The following is a 13,362-nucleotide window of genomic DNA, read 5'->3' as shown; positions in this document are numbered from 1 at the left end:
ATCAACATGAAAAGGCAAAAAAATTTAATCCAGACAAGACTAACCCAGACAGCTTCGACATCTGCTACATCTTCCCCTGCAAGGGAACCGGGAAGATAGATTTAACCAGTCTTCCTGAGAAAGAATTCAAAACAAAAGTCATAACCATGCTGATGGATTTGCAGAGAAATATGTAAGAACTAAGGAAGGAGAATACAAAAATAAAACAAGCTCTGAAAGGACTTCAAAACAGAATGGACGAGATGCAAGAGACCATTAATGGACTAGAAAACAGAACAGGAACGCTGAGAAGCTGATGCAGAGAGAGATAGAAGGATCTCCAGGAATGAAAGAATTTTAAGAGAACTGAGTGACCAATCGAAATGGAACAATATCCGCATTATAGGGGTACCAGAAGAAGAAAGAAAAAGGGATAGAAAGTGTCTTTGAAGATATAATTGCTGTAAACTTCCCCAAATGAGGGGAGGAAATGGTCTCTCAGACCACAGAGGTACACAGAACTCCCATGACAAGGGATCCAAGGAGGGCAACACTAAGACACATAATAATTAAAATGACAAAGATCAAAGACAAGGACAAAGTATTAAAGGCAGCCAGAGAGGGGAAAAAAAGGTCACCTACAAAGGAAAACCCATCAGGGTATCATCAGACTTCTCAACAGAAACCCTACAGGCCAGAAAAGAATGGCATGATATACTTAATGCAATGAAACAGAAGGGCCTCGAACCAATCGTGTATCCAGCACGATTATCATTTAATATGAAGGAGGGATTAAACAATTCCCAGACAAGCAAAAGTTGAGGGAATTTGCCTCCCACAAACCACCTCTAAAGGGCATCTTACAGGGACTGCTCTAGATGGGAGCACTCCAAAAAGAGCACAGAACAAAGCATCCAACACATGAAGAAGGGAGGAGGAGGAATAAGAAGGGAGAGAAATAAAGAATCATCAGACTATGTTTATAATAGCTCAATAAGTGAGTTAAGTTAAACAGTAAGATAGTAAAGAAGCTAACCTTGAACCTTTGGTAACCTCAAACTTAAAGCCTGCAATGGCAATAAGTACATACCTTTCAATAATCACCCTAAATGTAAATGGACTGAATGCACCAATCAAAAGACAGAGTAACAGAATGGATAAAAAAGCAAGACCCATCCATATGCTGCTTACAAGAGACTCACCTCAAACCCAAAGACATGCACAGACTTAAAGTCAAGGGATGGAGAAAGATATTTCATGCAAACCAAAGAGAGAAAAAAGCAGGTGTTGCAATACTAGTATCAGACAAAATAGACTTCAAAATAAAGAAAGTAACAAAAGATAAAGAAGGACATTACATAATGATAAAGGGCTCAGTCCAACAAGAGGATATAACCATTATAAATATATATGCACCCAATACAGGAGCACCAACATACCTGAAACAAATATTAACAGAACTAAAGGAGGAAATAGAATGCAATGCATTCATTCTAGGAGACTTCAACACACCACTCACTCCAAAGGATAGATCCACCAGACAGAAAATAAGTAAGAACACAGAGGCACTGAACAACACACTAGAACAGATGGACCTAATAGACATCTACAGAGCTCTACATCCAAAAGCAACAGGATACACATTCTTCTCAAGTGCCCATGGAACATTCTCCAGAATAGACCACATACTAGGCCACAAAAAGAGCCTCAGTAAACTCCAAAAGACTGAAATCCTACCAACCAACTTTTCAGACCACAAAGGCATAAAACTAGAAATTGTACAAAGAAAGCAAAAAGGCTCACAAACACATGGAGGCTTAACAGCATGCTCCTAAATAATCAATAGATCAATGACCAAATCAAAATGGAGATCCAGCAATATATGGAAACAAACAACAACAACACAAAGCCCCAACTACTGTGGAATACAGCAAAAGCAGTCTTAAGAGGAAAGTATATAGCAATCCAGGCATATTTAAAGAAGGAAGAACAATCCCAAATGAATGGTCTAATGTCACAATTATCGAAATTGGAAAAAGAACAAAAGAGGCCTAAGGTCAGTGGAAGGAGGGACATAATAAAGATCAGAGAAGAAATAAATAAAATTGAGAAGAATAAAACAATAGCAAAAATCAATGAAACCAGGAGCTGGTTCTTTGAGAAAATAAACAAAATAGATAAGCCTCTAGCCAGACTTATTAAGAGGAAAAGAGAGTCAACAGAAATCAACAGAATCAGAAACGAGAAAGGAAAAATCACGACAGACCCCACAGAAATACAAAGAATTATTAGAGAGTACTATGAAAACATATATGCTAACAAGCTGGGAAACCTAGGAGAAATGGACAACTTCCTAGAAAAATACAACCTTCCAAGACTAACCCAAAAAGAAACAGAAAATCTAAACAGACCAATTACCAGCAACGAAATTGAAGTGGTAATGAAAAAACTACCCAAGAACAAAACCCCCAGGCCAGATGGATTTACCTTGGAATTTTATCAGACATACAGAGAAGACATAATACCCATTCTCCTTAAAGTTTTCCAAAAAATAGAAGAGGAGGGAATACTCCCAAACTCATTCTATGAAGCCAACATCACCCTAATACCAAAACCAGGCAAAGACCCCACCAAAAAAGAAAACTACAGACCAATATCCCTGATGAATGTAGATGCAAAAATACTCAACAAAATATTAGCAAACTGAATTCAAAAATACATCAAAAGGATCATACTCCATGACCAAGTGGGATTCATCCCAGGGATGCAAGGATGGTACAACATTTGAAAATTCATCAACATCATCCACCACATCAACAAAAAGAAGGACAAAAACCACATGATCATCTCCATAGATGCTGAAAAAGCATTCGATAGAATTCAACATCCATTCATGATAAAAACTCTCAACAAAATGGGTATAGAGGGCAAGTACCTCAACATGATAAAGGCCATATATGATAAACCCACAGCTAACATCATACTGAACAGCGAGAAGCTGAAAGCTTTTCCTCTGAAATCAGGAACTAGACAGGGATGCCCACTCTCCCCACTGTTATTCAACATAGTACTGGAGGTCCTTGCCACAGCAATTAGATAAAACAAAGAAATACAAGGCATCCAGACTGGTAAAGAAGAAGTTAAACTGTCACTATTTGCAGATGACATGATATTGTACATAAAAAAACCTAAAGACTCCACTCCAAAACTACTAGAGCTAATATAGGAATTCAGCAAAGTTGCAGAAGATATAAAATTAACACACAGAAATCTGTGGCTTTCCTGTACACTAACAATAAACTAATAGAGAAATCAGGAAGACAATTCCATTCACAATAGCATCAAAAGGAATAAAATACCTAGGAATAAACCTAACCAAGGAAGTGAAAGACCTATACCCTGAAAACTATAAGACACTCTTAAGAGAAATTAAAGAGGTCACTAACAAATGGAAACTCATCCCATGCTCTTGGCTAGGAAGAATTAATATCGTCAAAATGGCCATCCTGCCCAAAGCAATATACAGATTCAATGCAATCCCTATCAAATTACCAACAGCTTTCTTCAATGAACTGGAACAAATAGTTCAAAAATTCATATGGAAACACCAAAGACCCCAAATAGCTAAAGCAATCCTGAGAAGGAAGAATAAAGTGAGGGGGATCTTACTCTCCAACTTCAAGCTCTACTACAAAGCTACAGTAATCAAGACAATTGGTACTGGCACAAGAGCAGAGCTACAGACCAATGGAACACAATAGAGACTCCAAACATTAACCCAAACATATATGGTCAATTAATATTCGATAAAGGGGCCATGGACATACAATGGGGAAATGACAGTCTCTTCAACAGATGGTGCTGGCAAAACTGGACAGCTACATGTAAGAGAATGAAACTGGATCACTGTCTAACCCCATACACAAAAGTAAATTCAAAATGGATCAAAGACTTGAATGTAAGTCATGAAACCATAAAACTCTTAGAAAAAAACATAGGCAAAAATCTCTTGGACATAAACATGAGTGACCTCTTCTTGAACATATCTCCCCAGGCAAGGGAAACAAACGCAAAAATGAACAAATGGGACTATATCAAGCTGAAAAGCTTCTGTCCAGCAAAGGACACCATCAATAGAACAAAAAGGTATCCTTCAGTATGGGAGAATATATTCGAAAATGACAGATCCGATAAAGGGTTGACATCCAAAATATGTAAAGAACTCACACCTCAACAAACAAAAAGCAAATAATCCAATTAAAAAATGGGCAGAGGAGCTGAACAGACAGTTCTCTAAAGAAGAAATTCAGATGGCCAACAGACACATGAAAAGATGCTCCACATCTCTTGTCATCAGAGAAATGCAAATTAAAACCACAATGAGATATCATCTCACACCAGTAAGGATGGCCACCATCCAAAAGACAAACAACAACAAATGTTGGCGAGGTTGTGGAGAAAGGGGAACCCTTCTACACTGCTGGTGGGAATGTAAATTAGTTCAACCATAATGGAAAGCAGTATGGAGGTTCCTCAAAGTGCTCAAAATAGAAATACCATTTGACCCAGGAATTCCACTTCTAGGAATTTACCCTAAGATTGCAGCACTCCAGTTTGAAAAAGACAGATGCACCCCTATGTTTATTGCTGCATTATTTACAATAGCCAAAATATGGAAGCAACCTAAATGTCCATCAGTAGATGAATGGATAGAGAAGATGTGGTACATATACACAATGGAATATTACTCAGCCATAAGAAAAAAACAAATCCTATGATTCCCAACAACATGGATGGAGCTAGAGGGTATTATACTCAGTGAAATAAGCCAGGCGGAGAAAGACAAGTACCAAATGATTTCACTCATATGTGGAGTATAAGAACAAAAGAAAACTGAAGGAACAAAACAAGCAGAAGCACAGAACCCAAGAATGGACTAATAGTTACCAAAGGGAAAGGGACTGGGGAGGATGGGTGGGAAGGGAGGGATAAGGGTGGGAAGAAAAGAAAGGGGGCATTACGATTAGCATGTATAGTGTTGGGGAGCACGGGGAGGGCTGTGCAACACAGAGAAGACAAGTAGTGATTTTACAGCATCTTACTATGTTGAAGGACAGTGACTGAACTTGGTGACAAGTAGTGATTTTACAGCATCTTACTATGTTGAAGGCAGTGACTGTGAACTTGGTGACAAGTAGTGATTCTATAGCATCTTACTATGTTGAAGGACAGTGACTGTGAACTTGGTGACAAGTAGTGATTTTACAGCATCTTACTATGTTGATGGACAGTGACTGTGCACGGGGATGTGGGGGGGACTTGGTGAAGGGGGAAGCCTAGTAAACAATGTCCTTCATGTAATTGTAGATTAATGATACCAAAATTTAAAAAAATTCTAAAGAAATAAAAAAAAACCCTCTTTCTATAAATTTTTCCTCATTGTGATAACAAGCATGTACATGTGAATAAGTTATTGAAATATATTAAAAATCATTTATAACCAACTACAGTATTAATGTCTCAGTTACTTTTATCTGTTTGTAAAATAACTAATTATTTTCCTTTCTAACCTAGAATATTTTGTCAGTTAATTTAGAAGGTGCTATAATTCTGTTAATAACTCCCAAGGAGGGAGACCATCAGGAACACAGCTTTAGTTAAGCAAGTTCAATTTAATGATCTTTGCAGTGAGGGAGACCACACATCATGGAGAACCCTAGACAGCTCAATAAAAGGGTCAAATTCCCTATTCTAAGGGAATAATGGTCAAGGAGGATGAGGATATTAATGGATTTTGGAGCAAAAGAAAGTGTTCAAGGGAGAAAGACAAGTACCAAATGATTTCACTCATCTGTGGAGTATAAACAAAGCAAAACTGAAGGAACAAATCAGCAGACTCAGACTCCAAGAAGGGACTAGCAGTTACCAAAGGGGAGGGGTGGGGGAGGGAGGGAGAAGGGGATTGAGGAGCATTATGATTGGCACATGTGGGTGGGTCACGGGGAAGACAGGGTAGCACAGAGAAGACAAGTAGTGATTGTGGTATCTTGCTACACTGATGGACAGTGACTGTGGTGGGGTATGTGGGGAGGACTCAATCATATGGATGAATGTAGTGACCACAATGTTGCTAATGTGAAATGTTCATAAGATTGTATATCAATGATACTTTAATAAAAAGAAAAAAAAGTGCTCAAGGAAGGAAAATTAATTACATGAGTGAAGGTGGTCAAAAGATATAAACTTCCAGTTCTAAAATAAGTGGGAAGGATACCTGTAGTGCAGTATTTAAAGATAACACTTTTTATGTGTTTTGAACTGCCTGCTACATGGCCAGGCAAAGTAACTAAAAGTGAAAGATACCACAAAATGTCTTAAAATTGAAAAATCCTTCCCTTGAGACTTAAAGCTCCATGTTTCTAGAGTGGTTAACAGAGCCCCAACTCACTGAGTTTTATCATTAATCATGCCATTTATAAAACCTCTGGTGGGGAGGGAGGAGTTACATTTAATGTCTGCTCCTTCAACAACTGTTTTAACAGATTATTGAATGTCAACTGGGATTTTTACTTACCATTATTGCTGAGTGATAGTTCTTCACCATGCATGAACAGGTCATACTAACCCTCTTGTAACTGAAAAGTATCTGATCTAGTTTTGAGATACATAGTATCTTCTGGAAGGTAGGCAATCCAAAACATACACAGTATTGTCTTCAAAGGTTGGATTTTGGAGTTTTAGTGTCCTCTTTGTGAAGAATTTAAGAGTTAATCACAGGTCCAAAATTACATTCAGCTGCACATGGTCCCAGTCATTTAGATGGCCATCTCCTATGTAGTTCGCTCACCCATCTAACTTTTCACATGCACTTCCTATGTCAACTATGATACATCTTTCCAGTGACTGAGAAGCGCCAGTGCCAAAAACTTGAAATTCTAAAAGATATGTATTTTGGGATAGATGATAATAGAGTGTAAAAATGTAGCCTATGATAATAATAGCATTTCACATAAAATGTAGAAAAAATATTCAGTAAATGGTCTTGAGAAAACTAACCACACCAGAAATGGGGGTGGAGGGGCAGTAGTTAATATTCCTACTTCATGCCAAAATAGACTGCCAGTGAAGTTAAATATAAATACAAAGTATAAATAGCTAATTTTAGAGAAGCAAAAGCCTTATGCACATATAGATAAGACCATGCCGGAAAAAAAAAATCATTAAACTTTGAACTTTTTAAAAATAAGATTTTAACCCCAAAATCAAGCCAAAGATAGCACAGATCCATACAAATATAAAACATACACAAAACAAAAAATATGCTTTTTCAATTAAGAGTTCTAAAATATCAGTAACAGTTTAAGTACTAGGAAAATGGGCAATTTTCAAAGAAAGATACATAAATGGTTAAGTGTTTGAAAGATGTTCAACCTTATAATAATCACTTAAGTGCAAATTAGAACAATGTTTTCATCTATCATATTGAAAAAGGGAAAGCTGATGAACATACAGGAAAATGGAATCCAGTAACGCTGCTAAAGGAAAGAAGATAAAATCAGTGTGATTGGGGGTGAGGAGGAGGAAACAACCTGCACAGATAAATTGCAGAATCAGTGAACTGTCAATCATTTAAGATTCTTGTTTTATATGAGCCTTCCATTTTCCCAAACTCTCACTCTCAGTAGGTCGTATGTTTTAACAAACAGGTTTTATTTAAATAGGAGACACCTCCACTGGAGGGATTTGCTTTCTTTTATTTGGTTGGATAGAATTTCCTGGCATTCTCTACCAAAAATAAATGCAGGTGCACCTGTCAAAATTAGTATTTGGATCGGCCAGGTGGCTTAGTCTCTAAACATAAATCTAAATCCTCTCATGTTTCATTCATTGTCAAGAAATACTCAGCTTTGACAGAGGAATGAAGAAAGCACAAGCAGAGATTCAAATTTCCCATTTGGGCTCTATCTTGTATAAAGTGACTGAGCCCTTTTTGTGTTCTAACTAGCTTTTCTTGTTAACACTGCCATTGAATGTATTTCTTTGCTACTAAACCACTATAGAACCACTTGCTATAGCCTAGATGTTTGTTCTCCTCATTAAAGTGACCTCTACAAAGCTATGAAGTTGCTACAGCAACCATAAGCAAAGATTGGTTATGGTTGTCAAAACTGTGCAAAGAGGAAGATGAAGGGACATCTTGCAAATTCAATAAAACTATAGAGTATTTTTTTAAAAATAAAAATTGTTCATTTTTAACTAATAGAAACAAATGTGCTTTAGCCCATTTCATCCCATTTCCACCCATAAGGAGGAAGTTAATGTGGGTTTCCAGGTGGGACAACAGAACTATATAACAATAATAATTATAAAAATGGCTGACATCTATCGATGTGTGCTATGTGCCAGGCACTATTCCTAGCCCATTACATGTATACATGTGTTTATACCGATGTTTAATCTTAATAACACTATGAGGATGAAGCCTCATGACAGTCACAGTTATCCCCATCCTGCAGTGATATGAGGCACAAAGAGGCCAAGTAACTGTCTTAACATCAGTCACATAGTGATTGAAGTAAGGAAGTGAAAACAAATTGGTAATTTTGACTTCTTAGTAATTTGCTGATGAACTACAAATAGAAGGGGCTGGTGAAGTTGAGTAAATCCAACAATGAAAAAATCCATCTGTTTTTCTAGGAATAATGAGACTATGGATTAGAGATTTGCTTGGTTTTATAGAAGAAAATCTCTAAGTTGATCTTACATTAATAACCTCTTTTCCCCCCTTCTTTTTCTTTTTCCTTCTAATCTCAGAGTTTACAGTTCAGCTTGGCTTGATGGGCGTATTTTAAATTTAATTACCTTTAACCAATGCAATTTTCCTGGAAAAGTAATATGCTCTGCCTTTTTGGCATTTTTCCTTATGACAAAAAGCAACGAATTATTCTAATTATTTCTGATGTATTATAAAGTGCAAAGAACTTTGAAAAAAAGGTAGATTTTTCAGTTTCAGATGCTCTTGGGAACAGGATGTAGTTTAAGTCTGGGAAGACATTCATATGGCTCTCAGAGTCCATAAATAACTTGACCCCTTACTTTTTAAGGGTTTTCTGATATTGTACCTCCTACTTAAAACAGTTTCTGTTTTAGAAATAACAGCTGCTGTTCATTTTTTAAAATAGATTTCCTCACATAATATTAGAAAAGACTAGATTTGTATAAGATCCTTAGGGCTATGCACAGGTTATGTGGGGCCCTTAGTAACACTTTTTTTAAAAATGTCATTATACTATGATCAAGAACACTTTGACATACAGTAATTGTTATCTAATACAATTTCTCCAGTCACTTTCAACTACCAGCTACCCATTGTATTACTTAAACCAGCATCAAGTAAAGAATGCCCTAACTTACCCTTCATTTGGTCCTGACGTTATGAGACCTAAAGATGGTAAACAGTATCCTCCCATGTGACCGCCTTCAAACTGAAGCACTCACCATATGCCTTTGAGACGTTCGTACTGTTTATTATCCCAAGGCTCAGGTATTGTACTGTGTGCTGAGAAGCCCATGTAAGTGCTTATATGGTGCTTGAAACTGCAGCCATTTGAAGGAAGTGAGTTAAAGTCTGAATGACTTCTCATTTAAAAGAATAGGGTAAGAGAATTAAAACTCAAAAATACTCTCAATTCCACAAGTACCCCCCTTTAGAGGTTACTCTTTTCAGCCTTGGAAATTTAGGGCAGCAAAATCATTTTCTTCAGAATCAATAAAAATATAAAAGGGGTCAGTACCTCTATCTTATTTTCTTACTGTACCCCATTTGCCTGGGTCCTATTCCTTCTTATTCCTTTCCATGGGATCATGACGGGTAGGTTTTATGCCTAGAGAATGACCACAGTTAGTATTCATTGGCTTTTACCCCATAAGATTAAATGTTGTAGAAAGGAAGAAATGGGGTGAAAATACTTGTATGTCTGATGATTTTTCACGTGACCTCATAAACTCCTCCCTTTCTACAGGTGTGGACACTTCGCTCTCCCTCCTCTTTCCACTAAGGACTAATTAGGGAAGTAGGCTTGAAGAATTAAACTCACCATTTAGGGAGAAAGAGCTGCTGCACTGAGACACAGTTTAAAGACCTCAATTTCAGACTGAACTCCCAATAGCAGGTAAGCATTCTTTCGTTAAAATAATAAATTTCAAACCATTGGTTATTGATCGAGAAGACATGGGAGAAATAGAAAGAGGAGAGATGAAATTCAACATTATGTGGGAAGAATAAATTATAATTAGGCTTAGAGTTCTATTTGTTTTTGCGGTGTTTTTTTTTCCTCTTAACTGATAAAGAGAAAATAAGCATTATGAAATATAAAACTCTTTGCATTAAGATATGGGCATAACTAGTGAAACAGATAAGAGGAATCTCTCTAAATAGAAAGCTTACCTAAAAATTAATCACTAACACTGGACTGCAAGTGCTTTAAAATAAGTTCTTATTAATAAACATCCACCATTGTATTGTAAATGGTATATCACACTGTAAAAACAGAGATTTTCTAATGTTTTATTTAAAGAATTAACATTGTCCTCAGAGAGTGTCATATTTTCATTATCTGATACATATTAATAAAATATTTCAGGTATTTGCCATGTACTGATGGCCACTTAAATGCCCCAAAGAAACTTCAGTTCCTAAAACTTAGATAATTATTTTCCTTAACAAAGACTTTTAGTTAGTGAGTCTGTTGTTGAGAGTTGATCATTGTCATTATGACTTCCTAATATAATTCAAAAATGTGAAAAAGATTTTCTGTACCTGTGAGAATTTCTGCATTCTATTTTGTGGCGTTTAAAAAATATTTTTGTATTTCATAAAAGAAATACATCTTTATGATCTTTATGAAATTCATCACTGTTTAATGAAAGGATATTGCCCTATGTTGTTCATTAATTATAGTGTCCTCTCTGTATGAACCCATGGGAGAAATGTCTCTGATTTTAATTTCACCAGTTTTTGTCATCCTGAGTAATTTGTTTGTAAGTTGAGAGAGCTTTTTAGTCTAGAGTATATTGAAGCCAAGTGAAGAAGGGTTTTGGTTATTTAAAAGCTAGAGAACTAGACTTCATTAGAGATGGTATGTGACAAGTCAAGCAAAATCTATTATAAAAATCTTGAGGATAATTTTTTGGACAAAGCGCATCATGTAACTAATCATGTCTGTTTCTCTTCGTGTTAGTTGATAGAAAGCTTAGATTACAAAATGGACTCAGCTCCTCCAAGTACAGTTGATTCTCCTTGTTCCCAGTAGTTATGTTTAAATAAGTCCTAGTGAACACCGTCTTAGCCAATTCTGAACTATGCTCCTGGGGAAAATAAGAGTTAGGTTTCTGCAAGCTTCTGGTCACATGTTCATCAGCAGATCAACACATTACCTTGTTTTATGTGTATTTCTGTTTAGAGACACATTATTTAATATATATCGTTGATTTATTATCACTGAAGGCAGTCAAGAGCATTATACTCATGCCTTAAGGAGGCTTATCAGTAACACACGTGTTTTCTTCATAAGGCACCCTATAACCTTTTTGCACATAAGAACAATAAACAGCACTTAAGCACTGTACTTGGAGCCATTTTAAACAATGAAGTCACCAAAAAGTAAAACATGCAAAAGACCATGGCGATGAAAAGACCATGTAGAGAGTTCCTTATAGTACAAGAGCTGGAACAAGAAATAGCTTCTGTGACTTCACCCAAACCCGTAAGCAACGGGAGACTCAAATTTTCCACCGCTGTGCATATATCCACAAATGACTACAGAAGCACTGTCAGTATTGTTTGGGGAAGTGACAAATAAATTTTAGCAAGTAGGTGATTTCACAAATATGGAATCCACAAACAGGAAGGATCAAGTCTATTTGTAGGACCATCTATATGGCATATGTTTACTTGCTGACCTCACGTGTGTCTCCATATTACTTCTGCACCTCTGTTTATCCCCTTGCCTGAATTTTGATTTAAACTAATTTTTCTTCAAATATTTTACCCATGTTTATAAGTGGTTTTAGGCCCTTTTGGGAAGAAATCAGGCAATACATAACCAAGACATCAACGAGTACTTAGAATTTCTGCTAGTTTCACTGGCTGCTTTGCTATGTGTTAGGACATCAAAAGATCTCTAGGCATCCATGCTGATAAGAGATACGTGATCAGCTTCCCTTTGGAGTAGTTTCATTTTATTTTCTCTTGAAAGATTTTGAATTAGAATAAATGAATGTACTCTACATGAGGGTCTACTAAGAACTTAAAATTTAATTGAGACAACGTGAAATAGTGAAAAGTCAAGCAGATATCCGGGTGAAGAGATGATGGCTACTTTTCTCCTTTCTTTTCTCAACCCGATCTCTGGAAACTTGAAATTTTCAAAGTTTCTAATAATGGCCTGGACTATGAGTATAATAGGGTCCAGAAACCTGATTTTCTGATGCTGGCCCTTAGCGTCTCTTCTGTCTCCTGTAGAAAATACAAACATTTCAGGTTTGCCACTCATTGACCTGGAGCCCCCAGAGCTTGATCATTAGAAATGTGTTTCCTAGAAGTTCAGACTCACACAAGCTATATGGTAGAGTTTTACAGTGGATTTTAACTAAATCACAGTCAAACACTCTGAGTATCTTATAGCAACACAGAGGTGCCACATGGGGATATCAAGTAGCTTTCTTGGTCTGGAAAATGTGTTATAAAGGAACAATCTCTCACAATCCCAGAAGCACCAGGTTTTCAAGTCTAGCTGATTATCTTTGCCATCCTAGTTCCTGACTGCTAAGAGTAACTGGATAAGATCTACTACACAGAATATAAAACAATATTTGTTTTTCTTTAATTCAGTCAAGATGTGACTGGAATGCCAGGGAAAAAATTTTCTTGGAAACATAAAGCAGCAGAGATGGAGCCCCAAAATCTAAAATATATAATTCCATAAGAGTGGCTGAAGTTCATACTCTTCACTCCTTAATTTTATCTGGTGGAAATGAGCCTCAGCCTTTGCTCACATCTGACACTTCATCTTCAGTCTAGGTGTTTCTCTGCAAGTTGTTCCTCATAAGCACCTGACATCTGACCCCCACCTCCAGTCTTTGTCTGGTCTTCACCCCACATTGTGAAAAAGAAGTTTCCCTACTTAACCCTAAGACTCTTACTCAAGCTTCATATCATCCATTCAACAACTATGTGGGATGCCCGTCACTATATGCCAGGCCAGGTAGGCACTGGAGACACAGTGGAGCATAAAGCAGACATGGCCCTTACTTCATGCAGCTCACAGGCTACTTGAGACAGACGTAAAGAAAACACAGGTAAATGTAAACTGACAATTGTTT

The sequence above is a fragment of the Manis javanica genome, chromosome 16 (genome assembly GCF_040802235.1).
Source record: "Manis javanica isolate MJ-LG chromosome 16, MJ_LKY, whole genome shotgun sequence".
NCBI lineage: Eukaryota > Metazoa > Chordata > Mammalia > Pholidota > Manidae > Manis > Manis javanica.
The sequence above is the reverse complement of the archived record's forward strand: the minus strand, read 5'-3'. Positions refer to the sequence as shown.